This window comes from Aotus nancymaae, unplaced genomic scaffold, assembly GCF_030222135.1.
Source record: "Aotus nancymaae isolate 86718 unplaced genomic scaffold, 86718_ANA_hifiasm-v0.15.2.pri h1tg000079l, whole genome shotgun sequence".
NCBI lineage: Eukaryota > Metazoa > Chordata > Mammalia > Primates > Aotidae > Aotus > Aotus nancymaae.
Window position 1 is genome coordinate 25,240,689 of NW_026988494.1, and position 14,875 is coordinate 25,255,563.

General features: G+C 38.5%; 1 long non-coding RNA gene across 1 annotated transcript in view; it reads left to right on the forward strand.

The window, feature by feature from the left end:
- The first annotated feature begins 12,256 nt into the window (after positions 1-12,256).
- Positions 12,257-14,875, forward strand: part of LOC105705342 (uncharacterized) — a 57,216-nt gene continuing 54,597 nt past the window's right edge. Inside the window, exon 1 of the long non-coding RNA XR_010339606.1 lies at positions 12,257-12,827. This is a non-coding gene — a long non-coding RNA (uncharacterized LOC105705342). The remainder of the gene's footprint in view (positions 12,828-14,875) is intronic.

The following is a 14,875-nucleotide window of genomic DNA, read 5'->3' on the forward strand; positions in this document are numbered from 1 at the left end:
TACTTAAGTTAATCATCTTATTTTAATTTCTTTCATTGGTCTAGTGGATCAAACATTGGATGGAATTTTAAAGCCTGGCTCTGAGCCCTGCCTGACTTTTCAACTTGCTAATTGTGTGATACTAAGCCTCAATCTTGGAGCCATTTATTTTTCATCTGTAAGGCAAGGATAAGAATATTTACATTGCAGAACTAGTAGAGCGATGAAATGAGGCAATATTTGAGAAAGCATACGCCAAAAAATTGTGTACAAATACCACTGAGGGGTATCTAAAAATGTTTGGTTGCCTATCTATAGAATTATTTTATAGATGATTTTATGACATCAAGAGTTTCGGTGAAATAAACCTTTAACAGAAGGAAAATAACTCATGATCTCACATAGATGATCCCCAGCTTACATGGTTTGACTTAGGATTTTTTTAATTTCACGATGGTGCAAAAGCATACAAATTCACTAGAAACTGTACTTTAATACAGTATTTAATACATTGCATTTAGATATTCGGCACCTCACTATAAAATAGGCTTTGTGTTAGATGATTTTGCCCAACTGTAAGCTGATGTAAGTGTTCTGAGCATGTTTAAGTTAGGCAAGGCTAAGCTGTGGTGTTTAGTAGATTAGGTATATTCAGTGCATTTTCAACTTGTGATACTTTCAACTTATGTTGGTTTTATCAGGACATAATCCCATCATAGGTCAAGAAGCATCTGTACATGGAATCTACAAACGTCAAACTCATAGAAACAGAGAGTAAAATGGTGGTTACCAGAAATGGGGGTTGAGGGGATTGAGAGGATGTTAGTCAAAACACAAAATTTTAGATAAAAAATATCTGAAGGAATAAATCAAGAGAAGTAAGGTCAAGAGATCTACTGTTTACACAGAGTTAATAACAATATATTGTATACTTGAAATTGCCAAGAGAGTAGATTTTAAATGTTCTCACCACAAAATAGTGTTACATATGTGAGGTAATGCGTGTGTTAAACAGCTTGATTTAGCCATTCTTTAATGTACACATATACCAAAACATCATAGTTATACACCTTAACTGTACGCAATTTTTACTTGTTAATTAAAAAGATAGAGTTTCTATATCCAGCTCCCTCTGTAACTTAGATAATGATTCTAAAAGAGAGTTACCGCTTCTCCCATTGTTGCCCAAGGCATAGCTGTCAAGAGAGAAAATCATGTATATGAAGAACTTAGTCAAATCAGTCGGCAGTTTTAATAATCATACTTTTAATCACCATGATTGTTTGGCCTACTCCGGATCAGATCTTTCCTGACATTGTTTATTCTCTGAAGGTTGCAATCTATATCTTATTCAGTGTTCACCATAGACATAATAAATGCTCTCTAGTTTATGTTACATGTAAAGTATGGAGGTTGTCTTTTCAACAGGCCATTGCCAACAAAGTCTGGGAAGGGATTTTCTTAGGTATGAAAGGAACTTGGCCAGGCGCAGTGGCTCACACCTGTAATCCCAGCACTTTGGGAGGCTGACGCGGGCAGATTCAAGAGATCGAGACCATCCTGGCCAACATGGTAAAACCCTGTCTCTACTAAAAATACAAAAAAATTAGCTGGGCGTGGTGGCATGTGCTTGTGGTCCCAGCCACTCGGGAGGCTGAGGCAGAAGAATTGCTTGAACCCAGGAGGTGGAGGCTGCAGTAAGCCGAGATTGCACCACTGCACTCCAGCCTGGCGACAGAGCAAGACTCCATCTCAAAAAAAAAAAAAAAAAAAAAAGGAACTTGAAACAACTAAGCTGATCAATGAGTCTGGGCATCAAATAACCAAATGAGTAGGTCATATCATTTCATCACACTTGTGTTTACGGAACCATCACCACAATCAAGATACAAAAGGATTCTATCACTACACGATTCCCTCATGTCCCCCTTTCTAGTTCTTTACATCCACCCCTCTTTCACCAATCATCCCTAAACCCAGGCAATCACTAATTTGGTTTCCATCTCTGTAATGTTGTCATTTTGAGAATGGGACATAAATGGAATCATACAGTTTGTGATCTTTTGGGACTGGCTTTTTTCACTCAGCCCGATTCCTTTGAGATTCATCAAAATTGTTACGTGCAACAGTTCATTGCTTTTTTGCTGCTGATCAGTATTTCAGTATTCCAAGGAATAGATGTATTATAATCTGTCTAATCATTCACCTGCTGAGGGATATTTTGTTTGTTTCCAGCTTCGGCTGTTACAAATACCTTTGTTTTATTTGTTTTTAAACGGACAGGGTCTCACTCTATCACCTAGGCTGGAGTGCAGTGGTGCAACCATAGTTCACTGTAACTTTGAACTCCCAGGCTCAAGCAATTATCCCACCTCAGTTTGTTAAGTAGCCAGGGCTACAGGTGTATGCCACCATGCACTACTAATGTTTTTATTTTTTGTAGAGATAGAGTCTCACTATGTTGTCCAGGCTGATCTTAAACCCCTGGCCTCAAGTGAGCCTCCTTCCCTGGCCTCCCAAAGTACTGAGAACATTTTTTAAAAATAAATTTTACTGTGTATATTTGAGGTTTACAACATGACGTTCATTTCTATGGGGTGAGTGCCCAAGAGCACAATGCTGGATCCTATAGTAGGAGCATGTTGACTTTTTTTTTTTTTTTGAGACGGAGTTTCACTCTTGTTACCCAGGCTGGAGTGTAATGGCACGATCTCAGCTCACCGCAACCTCCGCCTCCTGGGTTCAAGCAATTCGCCTACGTCAGCCTCCTGAGTAGCTGGGACTGCAGGCGTGCGCCACCATGCCCACCTAATTTTTGTATTTTTAGTAGAGACAGGGTTTCACCATGTTGACCAGGATGGTCTCTATCTCTTGACCTCATGATCCACCCGCCTCGGCCTCCCAAAATGCTGAGATTATAGGCGTGAACCACTGTGCCTGGCCGCATATTGACTTTTTATAACTACATTGCCACACTATTTTTCAGAGTGACTGTACCTTTTTACAATTCCACCAGCAGCATATGAATGATTCAGTCTCTCTGCATACTTACCAGCAGTTGGTGTTATATTAGTTTTCATGTTAGACATCTTGATGGCTGTGTCGTGATATTTCATCACGGTCTTACTTTATATTTCCCTAATGGCTAGTGATGTTAGACGCTTTTCACGAGTTCTCTTCCATCCATATATTCTCTTAGCCAAAATGTCTGCTTTTATCTTTTGTTCATTTCCTCATTGAATTGTGTTTTTTAACTTTGAGTTTTGATGATTTTTATATATTCTGGGTATGAGTCCTTTGTCAAATATGTGGCTTTCAAATATTTTCATCCTCCTTAACAGATTAGAAGTTTTTAATTTTGATGAAGTCCAATTTATGGATTTTTAAGGAATTGTACTTTGGGTGTAAGTCTGAGATTGCCTTCCAGAAATATTGTTTGAATTTACATTCCTAGTAGAAATAATTATTTTTCTAATCCTCATCATTCATTGATTAAAATATGCCAATTTAATGGACAAAATAATAACTTTTAAGATAAATGGCTTTTAATAATGTATTTAAGTTTTGCGTTTATTGCTTATGAATTTCCTGTTCATCTCCTGTGTTCATGTTTCTAAAGGTAATTTTCTTTTTCTAATGTATTTCTTATATATTAAAAAAAAACTGGGCTGCACAGCAGATGAGAGGCATGCAGGAGAGCATTATTGCCTGGGCCCCATCTCCTGTCAGATCAGCAGCGGCATTAGGTTCTCATAGGAGCGCAAACCCTGTTATGAACTGCACATGCAAGGAATGTAGGTTGCGTGCTCCTTATGAAAATCTAACTAATGATCACAGTTTCATCTTAAAACCATCATCACCCATGGCAGCCTCATCCATGGAAAAATTATCTTCCACAAAACCAGTCCCTGGTGCTAAAAAGATTGGGAACCACTAGGCTAACACACTGCCCTTGGTTCTATTGTTCAAGGCACAGTGGTATGTCTGGATGGTCATGTTATGCTGTACCGATTTCCTTTCACAGGTTATTCACAGGGTCCTTGTTCCTCATTCCTACAGATTAAAGATGTGGCTAAAATGTCAGAGGATGTGGGTGGAGGACTGGAGACAGAATGACAAACTTGAACTCCACTTTCCCACATTATTTGTAAAATTAAACCTTCTCTCTTATTCGTTAGAAAAAAAGTGCTTAAACGAGGGAATAGCTAAAACAGAGAAACTGTGCAGCATTGCTTCTATGATCTCAATTGGGTTAAACTGGCAGTATTCAATCACCAAAGAAATAGTGATCTCATGCTGAAGATACAGCTTCACCACATACAACTAAAAGAACCAAATCTTTCCCCCAAGCATGTCATATTTAAAAGCCTATGTTAGAAGCTACAACTGTCTGTCTAGTACCCAATCCTTTGGATATTGGTTTAAATGTTTTGCATAAGAGAAGAATAAATTGGACTCCTTTTTTTCTGCTTATCTGTAGCATTTGGGGTTTTATTAAGTCCAGTGTGAAGCAGACCAAGAATATTTTCTTCCTACCTTTCATTGATCTTCCTATTTCACCTTCTAATTCTTTTCATTGATTAAGCCATGCCCCCCTGAGGATCTGATGGGAAAGAAAGGAATCAGAGACTCAGAATGTTCACTTGAGCTGGAAAACAACTGCAGGATAAATTTCCCTGTAGGAGTCTGGAGGGACCTGTTTAGTAGGGCTACTCTGTAGGCCAAGAGTTAACTGCAAGCTAGAGAGCCCCTGTTAATTTTTGCATTAGTCTGCCTTTTGCATTCAGCAGTAAAGTCCTACCTAAATGAAAATGATTTTTCAGGAAGGAAAACCAAGAGTGAGTTGCAAGGAGCTGGTGGCTTAGAGAGCAGGCTCTGAAGTCAGTCAAACTCCTGCCCAGTCACTACCCCCGTTCGAGTTATTACAGGCAACAGGGGAAGCTTATTCCTCTTTGTCACAGGCAAAATTTTGAAAGAAGCATTTTTCTTCTCTGTTAAATACACTCTTACCCATTAAGCAGCCCCCTGTGCTGGCATCTGGCTCTCTTCCTGCAGCTAGGGGTTCTCCCCTCTGGTGTTAGGTCCAACCCAAGCCTTAGTAGTTCTGCCTTATTGAGATTTAGGCCTCTGTTGGAAGAGAGGAGCTGACCTTTCAGAGCCAAAGTGGTCATGCTGGCAGAGGGCATCCGGTTCTCCAAGTGTCTCGCTGAATTCCTGCTATGACTTTGCAAAATTCTAGATTCTGGGGAGGTATTGGCTTGTGCCAGACACTGTGGGAAGCCTGGTACCTGCACTGTCTTATTCGACTCCCACAGTTAATAAGGAGTAGTTACTGTAGTAGCTCCTCAATGTCATCTAATACCTAGTCCACAATATTTTTTAACTTTTATTTTAGGTTCAGGGGATACATGAGCAGGTTTGTTACATGGATAAATTTCAAGATGCTGAGGTTTGCGGTACAAATGATCCCATCACCCAGGTAGTGAGCATAGTACCCAATTGGTAGTTTTTCAACCCATGCCCCTTTCCCATACTCTTGCCTTGGGTAGGCCCCAGTGTCTATTGTTCCCTTCTTTATGTCCATGTGTACTCAGTGTTTTGTTTCCACTTATAAGTAAGAGTACATGGTATTTGGTTTTCTGTTCCTACATTAATTATGTTAGGATAAGGGCCTCCAGCTGCATCCATGATGTGGTAAAGAACATGATTTTGTTCTTTTTTATGGCTATGTAGTATTCCATGGCATATATGTACCATATTTTCTTTATCCAGTCCAACATAGATGGACATCTAGGCTGATTCCATGTCTTTGCTATAGTAGTTCCCATTTTTTTAATGACTGTGTAAATCACCTGTATAAATGGCTAATTCAAATTAAATCATACAGACATACCATGATTTATTTAATGTATTCAAAGTGGCTAGATATTTAATTTGTTTCTAATTTAGGGCTATTATAAGCAAAATTGTTCTTTTGCTTTTGTAACTAAATCTTAGCACATTTCCTTAGTATTTTCTCATGGTAAATGTCTAGAAGTAAAACTGCTATTGCACAGGTGTTACCAATTTTAAGATTTGTGATAAGTAACTGGGAGACTCTTTTCCAGAATAGCTCAATCAGTTTCTCAGCAATGGAAACTATTTAATAGCTCTTTCTCTGTGCCTTCACCAAAACAGAGTATTTCCCTTTCTGGCTACCTTTTTGGCTATTATCATAGACGAACATGGAATTGCCTTGAGCTTGCTTTTATTTGCTAACTTTAGTGTGTATACTGGCCATCTGCATTTCTTCTTTGGCAAATTACCCACTGTCTTAGTCCATTTGTGCTGCTATAACAAAATAGCAGAGACAGGGTAATGTTTAAAGAACAGAAATGTATTTCTCACAGTTGTGGAGGTCGGGAAGTCCAAGATGAAGTTGCTGGCATCTGGTAAGGGCCTTCTTGCAGCATCCTCACATGGCACCACACAGAAGGGCAAGACAGCAAGCTAACTGAACACTGTGTGAAGCTGTTTTATAAAGGCCTTCATCCCATTAATGAGGAAAGAGCCCTCAGGAACTAATTACCTTGGAGGGGCCCACTCCTTAATATTAGCACATTGGCAACATCTGAATTTTGGAGAGGACGCATTCAAACTATAGCACCTGCTTACATATTTTCTTTTAAAAGAAGTGCTCATCTTTTTCATGAGTTTTAAAAGCTCTTTTATATAAAAATGTTAACCCTTTTTTCATTATAGTATAGTACACGGCAAATACTTTCTCCATTTATTTGTGTCTAAACTTTTGCTTTTCTTTTTGTTTTAAGACATTCATAACTACCAATCTTTTCCTTTATGCTTGCTCTAGGATAATTTTTATAAATACCTTTCCAGCTCAACACCCAAGATTATATAGTCATATATCATATATATCTTATCTTAATATTTTGTTTAACATAATATTTAATTTATATGGGACTAACTAATATAAAGTGTAACTAACCTATGACTTCATTATTTCTATATATTCAGTTTTTTTCAAGATCACATATAGACTGATAGATGTAGATTTATATATATGTATATATATCATCTAATATCCAATTTTCCAAGATGATGTATAGAAAGATAGACTATATATATATCTGATATTCATATATATACATATGTAAATATGTGTGTGTGTATATATATATATATCTCCTTTGGTATATATCTCTATATATCTGTCTCCATATGTATGATCTTGGAAGAACTGCATAGATTTCTGTCTGTCATCTACTTTCTCATGTTTATTTTAAACACGTTTTCTTTTTCTTCTTTATTATTTATCTAATCAACTATAATTACAGAGCTCCCATTATATTCTATACACAGCAATTAATAGGTGCAGAGGGTATCTTTGTGAACAAGACAGAAAAAGTCTCTTTCATTTTGGAGACATTGCAAAAATAGGGGGCTTAATAAAAAAGTCACAAGTAACTATACAATGGAATTTTAACTCTATGAAGAAAATTAAGCAAGGGAAAGGAATAAGTGAGTGATGAAGACAGGCAGAACAAATTCAGAAAATTCAATAAGTTTGTCTGAGGATGTGACATTTGACCAGAGACAATGATTAGCCTCACTATTTGTGTTTTATTAGTGTCTTCAAAGAATAAGCCACTGGATTTATTTATCAGGTCTACTGGTTTTCTATTTTCTGTTTCATTAATTTATATTCATATATTTATTTAGTTCTTCTTTTACAGCTCCTTGAGAGACATTGAGGCTTTTTGGATAGCACCCTAGAATAAGAAAATGCTCACATTTCTGTCTCTCAGTCTGACTGGAAGGGATTATTACTTCCTTGCCTTGGAGAGGTCACATTTTCCTGCAGAGCTCCAGGAAAGAGCAAATTGAACATTGACCATAGTCTGCACTTTCTCCCTCAAAAGCACTGCCCTCCAACTTTAATGAGAAGATTTACAGGTCATTTTTAAAATGGCTACTCTTTATTCTAGAATTTCCTTTTCCCTGGAAAGAAGAGAAAAGATTTCTTTTCTTTCCTGATACTTTCAGGAGCACCCAGCGGTCAGATGATTGCAAGGAAAAAAGAAACATTCTTTGACCCTGAGGGTGGTACTTTTATTCAGTTGGCACTTACTAAACCATAGCTTCTGCAGCATTAATGCAGCCTGAAGCAGGAATCTATCTACAAGAAAGTGCTTTTTCATGCTAATTTTAAATTCAGGATTCATACTACCGAAATGGAACAGAGAAGAGTAACTTGCTGTGAAATAGCATTAGTTCTATTTGAAGCTGGAAAATTCACTGAAGTTCTAGTTCCCAGGCTAGGCTAGTCCATTTATCCAATTTGCCTTTCATGTTCACAGAAAACTCGTTTTGTCCATTTCACTATTCAGGATGATTTTTAAATTGCATCACACCTGTTCAAAAGCTGAGAGGAAGCACAGAGACCACATACTGAAGATAGAAAGTATTATGCTTCACAGTGAAATAATGATTAAGAGGCCCCAAAACATCACCCATCAGACAGCCACACTAATCCCAGACACATCCAAGTCTAAAGACCAGGAGTGCACAATTACAGTGCTTGGGTTACTTTCATCAGTAGCAGAGAGGCTGGCTGTTTGCACATGGATAAATAGCTTATTCATTTGTGTTGGAATATATAAATATATACATATATATTTGTTACTTTGAAATGTAGATGAAAAGTTCAAGTCCGTAACTCCATGGCAAGAGAAATAAACTCAGGCAGAGTTATTATCAAGCATCTGGACACCATGGAAACAGTTTTAAGAAAGACAGAATTAATTAGTTACCGTTTTTCTCAATTCTGTATGCTGAGACTTCTAAAAGTATATTCTTTAAACACAAATCTAGAGAAAGAGAGAGAGAGAAAGATTCTGGAAACAGTTTATTGTCATCTCCTTCTTAGAGATCCATCATGTATGTCTTCGTAATAAAGACATTAAAAATTTCAATAGTAAAGAAATCCATCTAATTTTACTCCACCAAGCATTTCCCACAAAGTCTTAAGAAATCAGCATTTAATAAAATACATATTAGAAAATGTTGTCCTCTTCCAACTACTATTTGCTGAATAGAAAACTTCCAGAATATATAGCACATTCTTTGTCAGTTACCCTGCTAATTTGGGGTCAAGCTCACCTTGACTCTCAATATTTTAAACTATTATAGAAAATAATTCTGATTCTATCAGTTTTTCTATTTTATACTTATTGTGCAAAGGTATTACTGTCTTTATTCTTAAACTCCTTCCACACACCTGATACCCCTTCCACACACCTGATACCCCTTCCACACACCTGATACCCCTTCACCTACTTAATGGGTTTTCTAACTCTGATTTTCTTGTTTTGAGACAAGAATATTTTGGAATTTACAAAAGTAAATTTGGGGCACAGTACTTAAGTCAATTCACAATATGAAATCTGGTTTCAGGAGATGATAAAAATACCTTAAGCCCTCATGTTACGTGGTAGTAGGTTCATAGAATTTGGGGCCGGTAGTCATTTTTGCAATCCTATAGTTATTACAGTGTTTGTACATTTTAGTTAATTACAAAGGATTTTGAACCAATGAGAGATTTAATGGTAAATTATTCTTTTTTTTTTAAGGAAGAAACTGTAGAATAATTGATATTGCCAGTGGAATCGGGGACAGGAGATCTAGTTTCTCGACCTGCCCACTGCCACTAATGAGTTCTAAGTTATCTGAAAATCCATAAACCTAAGCTCTGTGCTTGAGATTCTCCAGCTGTTAAATGAGAATCATGCAAACCCACTCACCATATCTGTCAGGGTAAATTGAGGTAAATTGTGTATAATTGTGTTGAAAAAGTTAAGAATACTCTATGCATGGAAAATAATTTCCTTGACATTATATTCGCACCCCCTATATTGCTTTGGCTTTCTTATGAACTGGAAGCTATCATTACATCAAAGGAAGGGGATGATCTGGCACCATAATGGAACTGCAGGTACAGCTAGCTCTAGGCAAAGTTGTGAAGAAAGAAAACTTGGTCATCTTCCTGCATGGATTCTCCTTCTCCTTTTTTTTTTTGAGATGGAGTCTCGCTCTGTTGCCAGGCTAGAGTGCAGTGGCACAATCTAGGCTCACTGCAACCTCTGCCTCCTGGGTTCAAGCTCTTCTCCTGCCTCAGCCTCCCAAGTAGCTGAAATTACAGGTGCACACCACCATGCCCAGCTGATTTTTTGAATTTTTAGTAGAGACAGGGATTCACCATGTTAGCCAGGATGGTCTTGATCTCCTGACTTTGTGATCAGCCCACCTCGGCCTCCCAAAGTGCTGGGATTACAGGCGTGAGCCACCATGCCCAGCAGAAAAATTTACTTAAAGGAAATTTCTAGAAACCAGGTAGATTATGCTTACTTTATGAATAAAGCAATAGTTAATTTGAAAAATCCTAATATTACATGTGGAATTTCATCAATTAACAAGGCATTGAGGAGGGCTGGGGAAACTTTACTAGCCCTTTTCCAGAAATCTTTTCTATTACACCCAAACATTTCGAGGTATGAATTGGCACCCCCATTTTACAGATAAGGAGATAGACTCATTGAAGTTACTTGTCCTGGCTTCAAAGACCATAAACCAGAAGAACCAGGATTTGTCACCTGTCTGACTCAAAACTTATTCTCTTTCTTTACATCCTATGATATCAGTGGGTGGGGCCAAATAACCCCAGAGTTTCAGATAGAAAGAGAAGCGAACGAGTTATCAGATTCTCCATTCTTTATTTGGATGTTAGTTGTCAAGAAGTCAGACCGTGGAAAGTATTGTCCAGTATCAGTGAAATATAAGTTCTAATAAACACTATTAGAAGGTATAGCGATCTAACATAGTAGTTACAAGCCAGAGATGTGGAAGAGATTGCATGTTCTGTTATCTGGTCTCTGTTAGTTATTCAATGTGTATATTGAACAAATTAGTTCAACCTTCTATATACCTCAATTTCCTCATCTGCAAAATGGAGACACATACAGTACCAACATTTTTGGCTTTGTATCAGGATTATAAATTTAAAAATTTAACTTACTGTCAGTTCTGCTATAACACTTGTTTTGAAAATGGGAATTTGCTCCCATATAGTTAATACTTTAGGGAAGAATTTGAGCATTCACTTGAATGCTGCATTGTTGTGTGCATAATTTTATTCATGAGAAATGCTAGATGAGTACAGAAATCTGCATTTAGCTGAGTGGGGTTAATGTAGAAATATACAAAATGTTTGCATGCACACACCTGTACACGCATACAACAGTTATGCACAAATACACCCTTAAGCAGCTACCCTCTCCGTTAGTTCACTGCACATATCATGAACCACATCTAGTGTTTCCATTTTCCTTTCCACTTCAGATGCTCCTCCTTCCTCAGATACTCCTGATTTATCCAAAATAACTCAGACCAGCAGCCCCTTCCGAAGCCCAATTCCACAAGGAAACTTCTTGTTAAAGTCCCAGGTTTATTCTAGTATGTGTTTCTTCATCATCCAATATATGTAAAAGCTTGCCTCATTTTTACTGGTTTTCTAACTTTTTTAATGTGTTACTGATGCAGTTTTTGAGTGTTGTAGCTCAACCCCATTTTTTCCATAAGTTTTTTTATCACATGATTTTGCACAATGTGATTTTTTGCAATGCAAATATCTCATTATAAAAGAACTGACTATATTTAGAACAGTGCCTGGTACACAATAAAACATTCAACAAATTGTTGTTATTATGCTAAACAGACAGAATTCCTTTGACCAAATGTTAAATCTGTTTCATTATGAAAGAAGAAAGAATGCTAATGTATTTTAAATCATGGATAGAATTCAATCACTTAATATTCACTCAACAAATAATTACTGGTTGCCTCCTAGGTGCCTGGTGCTGGGCTAGCTGAATACAAAACCAGGGGGAAAAGATGTAGTCTTTTTTTTGCATTCAGCCAGACCACAGAACTGAAGGTTTAGTCAAGGAGACAGACAACTAAACCAGCAAACTAAGTGTCCACCCCCCACCCCCAGATGCTGCCACAAGGCCAGTACAAAGTTCACTCCTGCCAGTGCCCAAAAGCACTCACCCCAGCTCCTGCACTTGCTCACCATGGGTGGGTGATTTTGGAAAAGGCAATATTTGAGCAAACCCCCAAGCAAAGTCTACTGGGGTGCTTTGCTAGTCAGTACAATGCAGCAATAATTAATCTAGTATAAGAAGGCTCAGAGAAAAAATGACTTTAAAGCCAAGTTCCGAACAATGTGTAAGACTTTCCCAGAGAGAACCGCTGGGAGTGGAGAGTGTACGGTGTTCTAAGTACAGTTAAAGCAAAGGCCTGGAGGAAGGAAACATCCCACTGAATGAAGTTCTTGTCTTGTGTAATGAGAGGCAGGGAGAGGTAAGGAAGGAGGCTGAAGAGGAAGACAGACACAGGTAAAGAAGTACCTGCTAAAACCTACCAAGAACTCTTGAGTTTTATTCTAACAGTGATGGGAGGTGATTGAAAGGTTTTGAGAAGGGGATTCAGGTTTTCACTTTAGAAGGTCCCTCTGGCTATAAGTGAACAATGGACTGAAGAAGGACAAGATGGAGCAGATCAACTCATTCTGGGAAGTTATTGCATAAATATGGACAAAAAAACAATATTGCATAGGCTTGGAGTTACAATGTAGAAAAATTAGAAAGCTGTGGAAGCAAGATATTTTTCCTTGACGTCTTTGTGGGTGGGAACTGGAGTGCACAGGTGCTGAAACTAGCTGGCTGCTTTGGCACTGACAGGAGTGAACTCCACTCACTGGGACCCGCTGCACTGGGATGAGGAGCATACAGGTAAGCAGGTGCAGGAGCTGGGTTGAGTGCTTTTGGGCACAGCAGGAGTGAACTTTGTACTGGCCCTGTGGCAGTGTCTGGGGATGGGGGGTGCCTGTGACCTCTGAAGCCCCAGAGAAAGTGTTACAGTACTCTTTTGGCTCTGCCATCTGCATGAACAAATTGAAGATGGTGAATGCAGGGGATTTTATTGCTGATGAAAGTGGCTTTCAGTGGGAAGGGGAACTGAAAAAGGGGTAGAGTGGGAAGGTAATCTTCCTCTGAAGTCCAGCTCTCTCTGGCCAGATTCTTCTCTGAAGTTACACCATCAAGCTGTCCTTCTGAAGTCAAGCCACTTCTCTCTGGCATCCAACTGTAGTCTCTGACATCTAGTTGCTTCTTTTCTTTCTGCCAGCTGAGCCTGAGGTTTTTATGGACACAGGATGTGGGGCAGGGTGGGCATGGGAGGTTTTGGAAAAGGCAGTATTTGAGCAGGAAAACAGGAATGCAAGTTTTCACTTTGGGCCGCAGTTCCAGGCTTGAGGGTAGGATCCTTGCGAGGGACCCACCCTCTTCTGCCCAGAATTTCTCTGCCTCCTATCCCTATCACTGGGAGGTAGAATTAACTAAATTCAGTGGAGTGTGGTGAGGGGAGGAGAGTGAGTGAGAAGCAAGAATCTAGGATGACTCTCAGGTTCTGGGTGAACTACTTTCTGAGAAAATAAACTTGAAGAGAAAAACAGATTTGGAAGGGAATATGATGGGTTTTCAGCAGACTGGGCTGTTCAGACAGGAATTAGGGTGGTCACAGGAGAATAAGAATTCCAGACAGCAATTTCTCATGACTAGATGCTATGGGCTGATAAGACTCTGAAAAACAAGGTGTGGGCCAAGCTGGCTAAGACTGACTAGAACCAACATGATGCTGGAATTGACCTAGGTTTCACCTAGAACCTCATTATATGCTCATTTACATAATTACCCACCCACCAGTGCCATGACAGTTCCAGGAACACCCATATTTGGTGTAAAAATGGGTGACTCCATAATTCCAAGGAATCACCACCTTTTTCCAGGAATTTTCATGAATATCCCACCCCTTGGTTTAATAAATTCATAAAGACAGATACCCCAAACCCCACTGGGTGACTCTGTCTTGAGTACGCCCACACTCCCTTTGCTCGAGTGTGTAGTTTTCCCATTACAATATATCTCTCTACTTTCATTATTTTCAGACTCATCTTTGAATTCTTTGTTTCATTCATGTCAAAAGCCTGGAAACTGGTTGGAGTCAAGGTCTCACCAGCATTTGGACCTCCCCCAGCCCACCAGTATCATGTTCACCATAGAATTATCATGGAATCAAAAGCTATGCAGGATAGAAAGGCTTAGGCCCAGTAGAGACCCAGGACTTTAAGGGCCCAATGAATTTCAGACAGAATGAAGTCTCAGTGGATTTTAAAACTCAATTGTATTTGGTAAAATATGACTTTATGGCTTCTAAGAGAAAAGTGTTTGGTAGACTCTACACCAAGAGTCTAGAATTCAGATCTCTTATAAACAAGAGAGCTTGGTTTTATTTTAGCCTATCCAAAATCATGCTATGAAAAGTTTTGATGAGGTAAGTGTAAATAAATCAGAAAATACTGTAAATGTTTACATGATCACAAAATGAAAAGAAAGAATGTTTAGGACAAAGTACATTCTGAGTCCTTCTGAACCAAAAACATTTTTACAAAGGGTATAAAATGTGCAAAAACAGCCAAACTGAGGCCCATCCATCCTTAATTATAACCAGAATAACATGAAAAGAAACCAAAAGACATGACCCAACCTGCTTCCTTGAATGGTAATGAAAACCCATGAAACACGCTATTATTTTCTGCTTTCTACCACAGCAGGCATTCTAAAGGGATGGGAAGTACAGTGATGTCATTTATTTCTTAAGGCATGATTGGTTTTGTCATTTGATTTCTGACTTGGCTAAACTTGTAGAATAAACTGGTACTCTCTGACTCCACTTAGCTTCAGTTTTTAACTAAGCCTAGAAAATAAGACAGTGAAGCACT